A 14,116-nucleotide genomic window follows, 5' to 3' on the forward strand; every position below is an offset into this window, starting at 1 on the left:
AAAAAAAAAAAAAAAAAAAAAAAAAAAAAAAAAAAAAGGATCACGGGGGTCAGTCATCATACAAGGGGCAAAGTGCATCTTGGACAAGACAAAAGTTCATCCCAAAGTTTAAATGTGCATTTTTACAATTCTGGGTCCACATCACTTCACAAATACAACAGTTTCCATAAACTACTGAAGTTCTGTGAATGTTGTGCATCAACAAACATGGGCTGTACATTTATTTTTCTGCTGTTCTCACTGATAAGTTTGAAGAAAATCCATTCCTGTATAGTTGTCATGGTCTGAGTTTATTTTGCTTTGTTTATCCTAGTGTTTCAGTGTTTCCCTTGTGTTCCTTTGTGCAGCTGCCCCGCCTCTGCACACCTGATTGCCCTTGTGTTTCTCCCAGGTGTTTCTAGTTTGCCCTCATTAGTTTACGTTAAATTCTGTGTCCTGTCTTCAGTCTTTGTCTGATCATTGTACTGTCTTGTCAGTCTGTTCGGTCCTCTTGAGTGTTTTGAAGTTTGAAGCTACGCCACGCCTACAATCTAAAAATGAAATGTTGGATTTACTTAACCATGTTATGTTTCCTGGTTCCACTTAACTGAGTTGAGTAAATTCAAAGCAACATGCTCATGTTCTTCGGTTAAAAAACTGGTATATTGCTTTGAATTTACTCAACTCAGTTAAGTGGAACCAGGTAACACAACATGGTTAAATTAATCCAAAATTTCATTTTTTTACAGTGTATGTATGTTTTATGAGCTGCCTGCCAGCGTCTCTTGTTATTAAAAMCCCCTTTTTTTTTGAGAACTTAGAGCTGGTCTGTGCCCTGGGTAACCTCTTTAAGTCTCGATCGTGTCAATAGTAAGTGCTGGCTCTCTCTAAGGTGCTGACAGAAAATACMATGTCATTACAATTTCTTCATCAGTATTTTTATTACTATTTCCCATCAAGTGTAAACACCTAAGTCTCGAATGATTAGATTTTCAAGCTATTCATGGRTCTATTCATTCCTGTTTTATTGAAAGCAACAAGTTCATTGCCCTTTCACTGGGGACTGTCAAAAGTCCTCCTGGGAAACGAAGGAAGTCACTAATTGAAGTCTAACAAGACGAGGCAGGCTGCAGCAAAGTGGATAAAGCAGAGAACTAATCCTTAAAGAATGATGATGACACCGGATCAGTGGGCAGATTCTTTTATTTTTACTCATGGTAACCAAAATATGGAAAATGCTGTATATAAATGAGACTAAGCAGACTTCTGCAATAAATCCTCACGAATACTGACTTTATAGCTTTTGTTATTATTGTGTTTTCTTACTGAAATGTAAAATAAAATATTTTCACATTACTTAGTATCATCAGGAGCACTACATATTAACCCAAAGCTGGCTAGGTTGAAACAGGCTTTAAATACACTTTTTTTTCTCTACAAAGACACAAAGAATTAGCCTTTCTTTTCTTTTTTTGTAGCAGTAGCATATTCAGAGACAAGGGAAAAAATAACAACAGTTATCTGTGTGACAGTGGCCCTGGAAACAAAACCCCAGTGGATGAATAATATTTTAGAAAAGAATGAAATGCCTGTGCTGTCACAGCTATGAGCTAGTACACCATGTTTTCTGAGAGTGGCCCTGACAAAAGCAGACACTAGAACAATGGACCTGAAAATATCACAAAAAAACAGGATTTCTGTGACAGTCAATAAGTGGTAAATGACAGCTTGAGACATGCTGTATGTAAGTAGAAAATAAAAAAGAACATGTTTTTAATTATGTTTTATGAATCAGACCATAATAACAAAAATCCTCAGATCTCTAGTAGATAAAAATAAGACAAATCCGACCTCAGCTGTGTTATGAGAATAACAGAGTGCATTGTGTTGTTTAATTAAAATGAATTGTAAATATGGAAGTGTGTAATTGAAACATTTTGTAATTTTACTGCTGTTATTGAAAATTAAAATGTTGTTAGCAGCTATGTGTTACTGGAAAAAAATTATTGTAATTGTGTTAGCACCTCTATAAAAGGTGTTTTCTGCAACACTCAAAGACCTCAAATTGGCATTTCAGATTTTTACAGTGAGTTTGTGTGAAAATATCATGAATTTTTATTTACATTACTTGTTGCAAAATTAAATTTAAAGAAATGCAGTTTAGTGAAGCAGATTAATTCTGACAAAAAGTGATGAGTTATTAGTTTAAGCAAGTCCAAAACCACAATAAACTGCTGCTGTCCTGAACAAAATCCAGTCTCAGACATGTCACAATGCATCAATCACACATCTAATGCTTATTCCAGGTGGAAGTTATGATTTTCAAAGCACCTGGATTTAACTACTTGAGTGCTATGATGTGGGGTTGCTGCAGTTGGTCAGGTCTAGGTTCAGCAACAGTATGTGTTCAAAGAATGAGGTCAGCGTACTACCTGATTATACTGAATGACCAGGAGCTATTGAAGATAAGGGATTAAACTGGAATTTTGGTGCAAACCTGAATTAATTAAGTCTTGAATTGGTTGCATGGGAGGGGAAGCACATGGAAGCACCATGTTAACAAGTGCTCTGAAATTAACCTGGTCCTGACCAGATTTAAAGTGGAGTTTATTTAATCTGGTAATGTTTCTGTGCAGTAAACCATTATTTTACTGCCAAACTATTCATCTAATCGAGTCTTACAGTTTAATATCAGCTAAAAATTATTTTTGATCTTGTTTTTGAGACCGTTATACTAAGTAAGATCAGAATGTGTTGGATTATTAATCTGGTTAAACTGAAAAGTTTTCTTTTTTTGAAGAAGTCTTACCAAGTGCAACTGTCAAACTGTAGATTATTAATTATTATTAATTTGAAAAGATTCAGATTATAATCTAACTTATTTTTAGATGATTATTTTTTGCAGTGTCTGATCAGAAATCAGTGTTTCATACAATTATTAAATTTGTTATTTTTTCTTTGCATTAAAGTATTACAGAATACATATATTAATTGCATTTATTTATTAAAATATATGTGAAAAGGAATAATAAAAGCACAATTTATTGCTGATTAGGTCAAGAAGGTCAGAGATGGAGCTTTCCAAGCCAAAAAAAGTCACTTCCTGTTATCAAGGGGCGGGGCYTTGATGATGTAATTTGACCACAAGGTATGGTCARGCATGCAACATTRATGACTTACACCAAGTTTGATATATTTTAGCCTTTCTATGTGAAAGTTACAGCTTTCTGCAGTTGTAATGGATAGATGGAGAACATTTCTAACCCCAAATTTACACTACATGCGTCTCCACTCCGCTGCGCAGGTCGCAGCTGTTCTTTTGTGTCTCAATTTATACAGCCTTCATGCCACTCCGGTCGGACAGAGAGTGTGGAGGAAGGAGATCGCTTGATAAATTCAGTGATAAATGTGGAAGTCACAGAAAAAAATAATTAATTCTGTGAAAGACAAACTCCAAACACAGCTGAAAACTTTGATATAAAGGCTTTTGGTATTTATGTTGAAACTGTCTCACTGTCGTCTTTCTGAAACTTCTGATTTCAAAATAAAATTCATGTGTATCTTGTGTGTACMCATATGCTTCATGCTACATGTTTCTATCTGCTTCCCAAACAGAACAATACATTCTGACAGCATTTGTGTAGAAATATATCCATATATTGATTAATATTGCTGGGTTTTCGACATTATTCTGACAAATTATTCCACCTAATAGTGTATTTTATTGAAAATATGGATTTTGTGCTCATTCTTCTTCCTGCTGGTGCGATGTAATCTTTAAAAATTGACTCCGGCACAGCTCCGGCATCCGGTAGAAATAGGATTAGATTGAATTTTGCCGGATGGCCGTCCGCTCACCGCCGCCCTGCGTAGCCGTGTGCAGCCAGTGTWAACACTCTCATTGATTATAAAGGGTGCATATTTGCCRCGGAGGTCGGACCGGAGTGGAGCGGAGCCAGAATGCATGTAGTGTAAATTAGGGGTTAGTCCCCCGCCTCGTTAACAGGGGACAACTAGTCAACCATTTGGTTTACTCACACCTGGCTTGACATAGCTGCACCTTTTCAGCCTGGTTTGGTCTTTGTTAAATGGATGAAGTCAGAATAAACTGATGAAGTTATGTCAAGCCTAGATTTATCTCTTTTCCTGGATTTTCTCAATAATGCTTTTATGAAATAGCCCTCAGGTCAACAATAGTAGCTCTGTTTGATGTGTTTGTTTTAACAATCCACCAGAAAAAGTCTGTTCTTGTGTTTATATTGTGGTATTGTTGTTGTTTAATCCAAACATACAAAATATTAAAATCGAATATTTTTTTCATGTTTTTTTTACTAATTTTGTCCTACAGCCAAAATCAAATCAACCAAAATCCAAATCGTTGTGCTCTGTGTGTCGTGTTTCTGTCTGCAATAATTTGTAATGATTAGCATAAGCTGTGCATGTGTTTGTAAGGTTGTTTGACTGCAGCCATTTGCATCCCTTCATTTTGTTGTTTTTGTGTTGCATTGTGAGTTTGACATTTTGTTTGTGCTCACTTGTCATTTTCAGCTCAGTCAGACACTTTGTCATGTCCAATAATATCAGTAGATAATGAACCTAATAACAGATCTTTGTGCTTGATAATTTCATAAATAAAAGATGTGATGCAGAGCACCTTAGATCTTACAGAAAATTGATAGCTCTTCAATATTTATTTATTTTTGTTTATGAACGTACCTTTTTCAAACCAAATTCCAACCAATGAAAAGGTTGATTGGGGCAAATAGTCAAAAACAAACAAATAAATAAATAAATAAATAAATAAATAAATAAATAAATAAATAAATAAATAAATAAATAAATGAAAAAACAATAAAAATGTGAGTGAGGGTTGTGCTTTGTTGTTTTCCCTACAGACCTTTTCTAGTATTGAAATGRCATTGTAGGTATTCATTTGTGCTTGATAGAGTACACATCAAAAAAGGCTGATTCTCTTTTTAAAATTACTCTTTAATTTATTTGACTCAGTGTTAAAATGTGACTGAAATATAAAAAAGTGAGAAATTGCATTAAAAACCACAAACATACAAAGTAACTTTGGTTTTCTCAATGCAGCCAATGTAATGTGAACTTGTTAGCATTGAGCATTTTGCCAGTTTCAGCCAATAACTTAAGTTGATACACCTCCTGTTGTCTGAACAAACTCTGACAGACACTTAAGTTAAATTTCTTCCAATTTGGGGGAATGGAAGCACCAGCTACCCAACCAAGGCWTCAATAGGATAATCATTCACTGTACTTCCTTAGCATCATGGATGCCCTGGCAACATTGCAAGAACTGTTTCAGAAACCCAACATTGAGCCGGAAGCACTGCCCCTAAACCCCAAAAGTTTTAATTTAATATATACACTACTAATTGATCCAGAGCACAACTTAGGACTCCCCTCAAAATTCCCAAAACACACTGCTAAAATATTCAACACTACCTCTATAGCTTGTGAGTCAGTCATTTTTGGCAGAAAACCAGCCTACACAGTGCTTCCATTATTTAAAATGGAAAAGCCATTTTGTGTTTGATTTTTTTTATTTTTTTATTTTTGACATTGTTTGATGAAGGGCAATGAAGCACTTTGTGCAGTGACTTTGACAGCATTGGATGCATTTATATTCCAAGTATTAATTCCAGAAAAGATGATTCCCTGAGAACAATACAACATGCAAAACAGCAACACAGTATGGCCAAGTACTGTGAAATCGTAATGTTGACAGATAGCCTCTGCTTAAAGCATAATGCTCATTTAATTGCATGGATACAAAAAAAAAAAAMAAAAAAAAAAAAACATCATGGTCGTCATGGTGATCAATGCAAAGGATGTGGTGGCTGATAGATCTCTGTCTCAGTGAGAGTTCACAGTACAAAGGCACAAATCAGTGATGCCATGCGGGTATACACTTTTGACTACCAGCACAAACTGATTAAAGTCAATAAATTCCCCCCTAATCCCATCAAACCTGTATCACAGTTCCATTTTCACATGCTTTTTTTCTTATGACAATCAGTACAATGTATGATCTGCTGTCAGTAAAGGAAAATATTTGCCTCTTTTGCCTCTTGACTCTTTATACCTTATTTCTGGGCAAAGGAAAGATTAGATTATGTTTTGCTCAATGCATTCTAAGCTTTAAACACAGTTGCAGAATTTGTTGTTTTTCTTTGTTTCATATCACCATAAACTAAATTTATTTCCGTTGTGCACCGTCGGTTGGAAAACACAAGTTATTTCCCCAGAGGATAACATAGGAAATGTAAACTCATACATTAACAGTTTTCACAATTGTTGGAGGTTTTTGTTATTATTATATAAATAAGACTGATCATCAGATGTAAATTTTTATTTCCTGGAGATTTTCTATGTATTTATTTTTCACTATTGTTTGATGAAATGAGAGGTTTGGCAGTGTGTCTGCGAGCAAAAGCTTTTCATTTTTGAATTGGTAATTTTACACTAAATGGATAAATAATACTTAAATTAGAAGTAAAAAGAAAAAAAAAACACCCAGACTGCAAAGAATTATTTATCACGATGTGTTCACATCACCATTCTGTTCAATTAATTTCATAGGCATTTGTGCAAATATTCAAAATTCATAATTAAGTCTGGTCTTTCAACATTCCTGGTCCTTTTTCATGTAATCATCACCAAAAAAATAAAAAAATAAAWAAAAATAAAAAAGACAAGAAAAGCAAGCGGGGCAGTAGTTTATGTGGGTTGCAGGCTGTGTTGATCTAACCCCCAGAAAAAAAAAAAAAAATGATTGTAGCAATCAGGAGTCAAGGCTAGACTACACTGCAGGAGTCAGGCTCTGGAGAATTGGTTTAAATTTACACACGGACGCACACAGGCATACAAGTACAAGGTATCTAGGGGGCGTGCAGGGGCCAATGTTGTTGACTGCTGCTGCACAAAGCTCTTTTATGATGTGAAGGCCTCTGTTTATAACCTTTCTCCCCCACTGCTCTTCCCTCTGACTGGGGCTAGAAACAAGAAAATGCTGTTGGTCAATTTACGGATAAATCCACCAGGTCAGCTTTTATAAATCAGACTGCAACTCTGTTATCACTGACCACATTAAACTAAATTCTATGACATAAAAACCAGGTGTTGTGTGATTGCTACCTTGCTGATTAGGTGTAAAGTTGTTCTCTGACTATGGGTATTTTACCCAGAATACCTTGCAGGAAATAATGCACTTTTGCAAAAATGTTGATCATAGAAAACTAAATACATAGATTACAAGTACATTTTTTCTTCACAATTTCCTAACTTTTGATTAGTATTTTAAAGGGTTTTTTGAAATGTTTTCTAAAAATGTCACCATTGTTCAGGAGTAGACTGAGCCATCTTATCAATAGGAGCAGAAAAAATGGAATTTCACCCAAGAGAATATCACCCCCTTCTTTTAGAGGCACACAGGTTTGTATACTCACAATGCTTGAGACAGGATTTCAGTTTTAAAACAATTTAATTTCAGATAAATAATTACAAACAGTTCTAAGAGGAGAATAAAATGAGTCAGATAAGGAGCTGAGGTTACCAATTTTAGGAGAGCCAGAGGGAGTGGAAGGCATTCGCCAAACACAGTAAAACATAGGCACATGTTGTGACACAACCCAAAAATCCAAAATTCTCAGGAGCACCAGAAATGGGATAAACGGCTCTTTGAAGGCACCCAGATCTTGACAAGCTGTTTGTTTCATTGAGCATTTAAAAGAGCTGTTCAATTTTGAGCAAATTGCATCATCATATGGACAGAACTATGTTTTTTTTTTTGTTTTTATTTTTATTTTTTTTTGGAGATGCAATTGTCTCTGGTTAAGCAGGGAAAAATAAAGATGTGAGGAGTAAAAAAGGTATTTCTGAAACAGCTGATCTACTAGGATTTCATGCACAACAATCTTCAGTGTTTAATGGTCAAAAGAAGAAAAAAAAACATGAACATGTGAACAGAATTTGTGGGTGAAATTGCCTTGTTTATGTCAGAGGTCAGAAGAGAATGGGCAGACTGGTTTAAAATGGAAGGAAGGCAACATTAGCTCAAATAACCACTTTTTTACATCCAAGGTATGTCATATGTGAATTCTCAACACATCCAACATTGAAGCAGATGGGCTACAGCAGCAGAAAACCACACTGTGTGCCACTCATGTCATCTACGAACTGAGGCTACAATTCACACAGACACAACACAACTGGACAATAAGGGATAAAAAGCATGATCTGATGTGTCTTTGTAAACACTAAGGATACTTGTGCTTGGGCGTCGACGCTGAAAAAACAAAACCAGAACTACAATTTTTTGCACTCTTTCTTGTAAGATGTTTACATTATGAAATCATTTCTAGTTTTCTGACTAAATTAAAATGTTTTCCACCTCTTCTTCATTTAGTTTAAACCAAAATGGCTGACCCTTGAATTCTAACATGTCATTTTTAGAAAGGTTTAACAAAAAATAAACACAATTGAGTGGGATAGGGTTAAGTTTGGGTACATTGCTATACTTGCCATATTGTAAAATTACAAGATTATATATGTAGCAAACCCCTTACAGCAGGCCCATACACTCGAGGTTAATCATATTTGATAGAAAGCTTTTCTCTACCTTCCTCATATGCCCTCTTGTTTCTCCTTGGATTGGTGAAGGCATGACTGAGAGTCTGCTGATGGCTTCCTCTCCCACTGTTTCTGTCTGCCAGCTAGTTCTGTCAACAGATCTTCCCATCCCACTGAGAATGAAATCAAACCAGAGGTGGCTCTCTTCTATCCACTGTCATTTCTCATTAAAGAGATATGAATCACTCCTGACACCATGTAATTGGTAAATGGTAATTTCCGAAGGAAAAATCTAGGAGAGTGCGGTGAAATCACTCTTTGGGTTTGAGATCGGAAGGATTATGACATGAAGCTTAACTGGCTCTTCCTACTGTCTCTTTTATTGTATCTGATAGTCAGGGATTCCTCTTGCTCTGGAATCAGAGACATTGCTTATCTTGGTACCCTCAAATAATGGCTCCACTGGGTTTTAATATCAGCCGGTATATATCATTCCTGCGTCTTTTAAACCTCAATTTTACAGCCAAAACTTAAAAGGAGAACATTTTCATTAAATGCCACCTGAAAGGAAAGCTCACTTGTTCTTTTTACCTCAATTGAAACATTGTGGGAAAACAAAAATATTGAAAAAAATATAATTTAGATGTGACAAACCACCCCTCTTTTTAATTTTATATTTTCCCCAAGGTTTGAGTAAGCAATTGACTATTTTATGCCCTGATTACTTTAACATTGCAATATAGAGATAAAAAAGGAAGAAAAAAGAAAATGGATGGGCCCCAGTAATTTGGAACTTATTGCTGCACTAAATTCCCCAGAGAGATGACGGCCATCGTGAAAAGCATAATTGCTTTTAGTGTAGTGTTTCATTTATTAAAGTACCAGTGCAGACATTATCAATAAATTTGCTTCCGATTCTTCTCTGGTAAAATTTGATATAAATCCTGATAATGACCAGAGATGCTTACATTTTTGGTACATTACATAAATTACATATAATTTTACCTTCTCTTAGTTACTTTTTTTCTGATTGGTGTGTAGCACTCCTGGGGTGTTTTGTTTCATCGAATAAATGAAATACAGTATGAGAGAGGTTTATCAAAAGCAAGCAAATTTTCATGCGACTAAAAGGAGGCTTGCACATGTGCCACAAATTGCCTAGCAACAACGGGGCGGTGCATCTATGAAGGCCTCTAACATAAAGGCCCAAAGAAAAAACACAAAAGCTAACAAAACAGAAAATGCAACACAAAATACACGAGGATACTTCATTAAACATGGAAAAGACAAATAGTAGTACATAGTGTATTCAACTGTATATAACAGTACAACAAAACCATAAATGAAAGCACCCACCATCTCTTCAAAGAAAAAAAAATATAGGTTTGTAGGACTATGATTTGTTGTTTTAAAAAAAATGAGCTCCTCTCTGCTTTGTTGTTTTTAAAAAAAATGCATTGTGTTTTTTTGTTTTATGTGACTGAGCGTGACAAAAAAAAATCTGTGGAATCTAATGCTTACTGATGCAGAAAATGGTCCTAGTCTCTGTGGTTTTGGAGGTGATGGAATTTATTAAGAGCAACTCGCATCACTGTAAAGATGCCAGTACATTGGAGTGCTCCTGCCTTAGCATGAAACGTACAAGCATAGCCTTCATCCAGGAACCTTTGATAGTAAAGTCTTTTGTAGTCTATTGTAAGAAAATTTAGTGTTCCTTAACTGAAATCGTGACGAGATCACATAAATGTTGAATCTGATTAAAATTGTGAAGAGAATGGACCATACAACCCCAGATCTGGTTCTGAGTGAAGCTTTATTGCTTACGCTGAAGAAAGCAGAGCAGCGCTGTCCAAAACCGGAAGTTCCTGTCTTTAAATACAGGGATCTTCAGTGCCTGGTACACCCACTACAGGCCCAAGGCTGAATCACAGACACTCTGAACAGCAATGCTTCCCTGATGTTTTATAAATGTTTTTTATTTTTTATTTTTTTTGTTGTAAGCCAAGATATATGCAATCCACCAGTGTGGGGCATCTCTCACTGACCTTTAACTGCTATTAAATCTTTGAAGAGCCACACTTTGTCATTACTGGCTTGCAAGTGTGCCAAAGCAGTCAACCAACTGGGAAGAAATAACATTGTTGTTGTTAAATGGGTACCAGGACATACTGGCAATAATGGTAGCGAGAGAGCTGACTGCCTTGCTAAAGCTAGCAGTCAGGCCAACTTCAAAGGACCAGGGGTCGGATTTATAAAAGTGGCGTACGCAAAATTTGAGCCCAGAAACTTGCGTGCGCCACTTTTTACGCCAAGGTTGTGATTTATAAAATCCAAACTTGACGTGAAAATGTGCGGTGCCTCACGCCAGCTCTGACCCATGCGTACGCTCATTTTGGAGACGTGAAACTTCGACATAGATGGTGAAGTGAGGAAWTAGAGCCACACTGTGTAATGATCACTGTCAGAGATTTAATTTACCTTCATCAGACTTAGATTTTTATTCAACTTTATCATCAGCTTTCTTAACAGTAATATTTATGCTTCTGCTGCTGAGCCATGAGGACCTTTGAAATAAATTTAAAAAAAACTTAAATCTTAAATAAAAGTTCCCGTGTGCAAGTCCATTCATCTGCTTCCTCCTCAGACGACCCTGACCCACAGACCCCTCCCTGACAAGAACAGCAGGACAGCAAAAGCTTTGGATACAAGCGCAGGGTGCATCCACCTCGCCAGTGTGAATGTTAAACCTTCACCTTTAAAGTCCGTTTGTCACGCGCGCGCGGGGGGATATGTGTGTGTGTGTGTGTGCGCGCGCGGGGGGGTGGGGTGTCTGCCGCGGATAACAGAGCAGGCAGGAGGGGGAGAGGACGAGGAGAAGAGCGGTGGACTTACTTTTAATTTTATCTGACTTATTTAATTTTATTTTATTGTTTTTTTTATCGTCCTGCAGGCTCTGATGGAAAATTAATTTGAAGCTGAGGTTTTTTTAATATATTTTTTATAAATATCGTTAGATTACTCTAAAGCAAAATGAGGGAAAATCTATGTCAATTACAGACATTCTATTCACGTGAGCAGCTGTCAGTCAGCAYCTGTCATCCTCCAGACGCACGACGGAGTGTGTCTGAACCAATCACTTTTGTTGGCATTGATCATCTGACTGATTTAAATACATCTTAACATTCATGAGGTACTTTGCATTGACTGTTTATGGTTGAGTGTGGGCRTGTAGAGGGTAGAACCTGAGGCGGGACCTCGTGCGCAAACTCTGACGTGCGGCTGTGATTTATAAAGGAAAGATGTACAGAAACGTGCGTACGTACGGTTTTATAAATCTGATTTTTATTTTTTTTTTGGCGTATGCCATTTTTCTGCCTTTTGGCTGAACGTTTACTTTTAGTGTGGTTTGCACGCAATCCTTTATAAATGAGACCCCAGAGCCTGTTGTAGGTACTTCATCAATAGTCTGTAGGACTGCCCTACAGGCCTGGATTAAATTCCAATACTCTACCTGCTTGAGGGAGCTGACGGACTGTAGACAGACATGGAAACTGATAAATGGCCTAAATCTTAGGTTTGGAAAAGCTCTTATCCCCTTAACAAGAAAAACTTTAATTACACTGGTTGGAATTTGAACTGGGCATAACCTGCTCAACTGCCACAAAATGGTCATATGACAACTGTTTGTGGCATTAAATTAGAGAACTCTTTGAACTACTTCTGCCTGGCTCTGAGCAGTCAAAGAAAACTAATTCTTGGGGACCCCTTTATGGATCCTGAGAAGCTTAGAACACTGTGTTTCTGTCCTTTGTCCGAGGAACACAAAGGTTTATTAAAGATTAGTGTAATTTTGGGGAGAGCAATGGACTCACTTATCAGACCCCTGCTCATATGGATTCTTTATCCATCCTCCCACTCACTAAACCAAACCAAATTCTTACATTGGCAAAATAACTTGATTGTTCTATAATTCGTTCCTGCTTTTGCAGTAATCAGTTCAATTCAATTAAATACAATTCAATTCAGTGCCAAGTCACAACAGCTGTTGTCTCAGGGCACTGTAAACACACACACACACACACAAAAAAAAAACAAAAAAACAAAACAAAAAACAACCAAAAACAATAAATCTAAAGAATCAGGGTATACATTATTTGAAACCAGGGGGTCCCTAAATCATGGACCATGGGCCTGGATGAAATATTATTTAGATCTAGATTGGTTGCTAAATTTAGTTTTGGACATTTTTCCTCATAAAATTAGCAGCATAGCTTTGATAGACACATAAAGTAGCCTTTATTATCAGTGGAATGGCTGAAACATGAGCTCTGGTCTCTCTGGYCTTTGTGTCTCCATTTAGTGAGAGAAGTTGGCCTGCTGAGAAGGAAAAGGCTAAGAAAACAATACCTGTGATGAAAATCAGCAAAGCTGTCACTAAAAGACAAAAGAGCAGCTTTGCACAGACCACATCGGATTCACAAAACTGTCAGACTATTTACGTCCATGTGACATGTCCACAACAGTTCTATAAAATTTTCCAACACTGACAGAACTTACAGGTTAACTGTAACACTTTTAATGCAGCTCTATAGAAACTGGTTTATAGAAACTCATCTTGTTTAAAAAAAAAGCCCACTCACTGGACTGAACTATTTTTTTTTTATCTTTGCTCATCCTGACATCCAAAAGGTTTAATAAAACTTATTAAAATTCAAACTTTTATGTTTTATCAAAGACAGCACATGCAGAATGTTATTTCAATCAAAAAAATAATAGTGTTGTGCTTTGATGATGCAGCAGCAATATTAGTTATCTATTCGTACTTTTTGTAAAATGAACTGTATATATTCTAGTCTAAAATATTTATTTCATCATAAACTGAAAAAAATGAACAAAAAAAAAAACAGTAGACCCATCTAAACTGCTACATCAGTGCATCTTATATTTAGGGAAACACACAGCACCTTTCACTACTGGTACAATGAACTTAATTACTGAAACATGAATTAAACATATCTGCTGCAGTTAGTCAGTTTCACTAAGGTTTCATTCATCACTGCCACTAAAGCTGCAGCTGGTTAACAGGTGAATTACAAAGTACAAAGTACTGACACAGTAAAGGGCATGTCACTAATACCTGCTATGAAGCAGGCTTAATGGTTCAGCCAGATATGTTTAGAGTAGAGGCAACCATCATCTCAAATGTCACTGTTACTGAAGGAAAATGTGAATTTTAAGAGATGCTTACATGTGATCACATATGGAAAACTAAAATCTTACATGTAATAATTAAGTTTCAGATATGTCCCATGTTAAATTAACATGTATTTACATGWGAAAACATTAAATTTTCACATGTGAGGTCTATATGATTTTCCATTTAAACTGGTCAGTACATGACATTCAATTAACTATTCCTATCATGTACATTTGAAAATCATGACTGTTGTACGGAGTGTTTCTGAGCCTCATTTGTAAGTTTTAATATCCTTTCCATTTAAAAATAAATAAATAAATGAATAAATAAATAAACAAATAAATAAAC

This window comes from Austrofundulus limnaeus, unplaced genomic scaffold, assembly GCF_001266775.1.
Source record: "Austrofundulus limnaeus strain Quisiro unplaced genomic scaffold, Austrofundulus_limnaeus-1.0 Scaffold126, whole genome shotgun sequence".
Taxonomy (NCBI): Eukaryota; Metazoa; Chordata; class Actinopteri; order Cyprinodontiformes; family Rivulidae; genus Austrofundulus; species Austrofundulus limnaeus.